Here is a 2,387-nt window from a genome sequence, read left to right as displayed (position 1 = left end):
TCTCTCATCCTGGGCCCCTATTAATGGTTCGAGAATGCATCTGTTTGGAGTTTCTTTCTTTCTTCTTTTTTATTTTTGGAGAGATAGGGTTTTGCCATGTTGCCCAGGCTGGTCTCAAACTCCTGGGCTCCAGCGATCCTCTCACCTTGGCCCTCCAAAGTAGTGGGATTATGAAGCCTCCATGCAGCACCTGTTCAGACTTTCTTTCTCTTTCTCTCTTTCTTTCTTTCCTTCCTTCCTTTCCTTTCTTTCTTTCTTTTTCTTTTCTTTCTTTCTCTTTCTTTCTGTCTTTCCTTCCTTCCTTCTCTTTCTTCTCTTTCCTTCCTTTCCTTCCTTCCTTTCCTTCTTTCCTTCCTTCCTTCCCTCCCTCCCTTCCTCCCTTCCTTCCTTCCTTCCTTTCTTCCTTTCTTCCTTTCTTATCTTTTTTCCTGAGAGAGTCTTGCTCTGTTGCCCACACTGGAGTGCAGTGGCGCGATCTCAGCTCACTGCAAGCTCCGCCTCCCGGGTTCACACTATTCTCCTGCCTCAGCCTCCCTAGTGGCTGGGACTGCAGGTACCGACCACCATGCCCAGCTAATTTTTTTCTTTTTTTTTTTTTAGTAGAGACGGGGTTTCACTGTGTTAGCCAGGATGGTCTCAATCTCCAGACCTCGTGATCCGCCTGCTTCAGCCTCCCAAAGTGCTGGGATTACAGGCATGAGCCACCGCACCCGTCCTGTTCAGACTTTCTTAATACATCAGTATATATTTACATAAATGAGGTCTTGACATATATACTAATTTGTAATGTGCTTTTCCTCCACTTAATACATCTTGTAGCACTTTCCATTTCAGTACATGTCTAACTGAGTCACTTTGACAACTGCAGAGTGAGTTTTCCATTGTGTCCTTTATCATAATTTAGTTAACCAATTCCTTACTTATCGATGGTCATTTATGTTGTTCATAGCTTTTGGCTTCAACTAGTTGTGTGCCAGGCCCTCTGTGTGCTATCCACTTTGTTTATATTATTCCTTTTTTTTTTTGGAGACGGAGTCTTGCTCTGTCGCCCAGGCTGGAGTGCAGTGGCATGATCTGCAAAAGTCCACCTCCCGGGCTCACGCCATTCTGCTGCCTCAGCCTCAGCCTCCTGAATAGCTGGGACTACAGGCGCCTGCCACCAAGCTCAGCTAAATCTTTGTATTTTTTTAGTAGAGACAGGGTTTCACTGTGTTAGCCAGATGGTCTCAATCTCCTAACCCTATGATCCACCCGCCTCGGCCTCCCAGAGTGTTGGGATTACAGGCATGAGCCACCGCGCCCGGCCTTTTTTTTTTTTTCCCTGAGATGGAGTCTTACTCTGTCACCCAGGTTGGAGCGCAGTGGCGTGATCTCAGCTCATTGTAACCTCCGCCTCCCAGGTTCAAGCAATTCTCCTGCCTCACCTCCTGAGTAGCTGGGATTACAGGTGCCCACCACTTTGCCTGGCTAATGTTTGTATTTTCAGTAGAGATGGGATTTCACTATGTTGGTCAGGCTGGTCTCGAACTCCACCTCGTGATACGCCCGCCTTGGCCTCCCAAAGTGTTGGGATTACAGGCGTGAGCCACCGTGCCTGGCCTTATATTCCCTTTGAACCTTACAATAACCCTGGAACATTCCCATTTTACAGTAAGGAAAATTGAGGTTAAGAGAGGCCACGTGACTTGCCAGAAGGGAGAGAGACATTAAGTGGTGGAGTCATGTACAAATACTGCTCTGAATATTCTCGTGTAGACAGCATTTCACGAATGATGACTTATGTCTTTGAAATTTAGTTTCTAAGCCGGGCATGGTGGCTCACACCTGTAATCCCAGCACTTTGGGAGGCCGAGGTGAGCAGATCACGATGTCAGGAGATCGAGACCATCCTGACTAACCAATGAGACCCCATCTGTACTAAAAATACAAAAAAAAAAAAAAAAAAAAAATCGCTGGGCATAGCGGCGTGCGCCTGTAGTCCCAGCTGCTGGGGAGCTTGAGGCAGGAGAATGGCGTGAACCTGGGAGGCAGAGCTTGCAGTGAGCTGAGATTGCGGCACTGCACTCCGCCTGGGTGACATACCATTTCTTATCTGTTACAAAAAGTCATACCATTTCTTATCTGTTACTTGGAGCCTTAATACCCTATAACATGGTTGTGCTCCCACCAGCTGTGTGTAGCACCTCTTTTAATCTTCCCAAGTGGTACTTTGAGCTAGGCTTGCTATACCAGCTATCGGGCAGTCCATCTGCTCCAGGTCTCAGCACCACTGTGCCCCTTACCTTCCCTTCTTCCCACAGAGGGCTCCACAGGTAAGACGTGCCTGATGAAGGCTGTGCTGAATCTTAAGGATGGGGTCAACGCCTGCATTCTGCCACTGCTGCAGA

Source organism: Piliocolobus tephrosceles, unplaced genomic scaffold (assembly GCF_002776525.5).
Source record: "Piliocolobus tephrosceles isolate RC106 unplaced genomic scaffold, ASM277652v3 unscaffolded_789, whole genome shotgun sequence".
In the NCBI taxonomy this organism is placed as follows: domain Eukaryota; kingdom Metazoa; phylum Chordata; class Mammalia; order Primates; family Cercopithecidae; genus Piliocolobus; species Piliocolobus tephrosceles.
The sequence above is the reverse complement of the archived record's forward strand: the minus strand, read 5'-3'. Positions refer to the sequence as shown.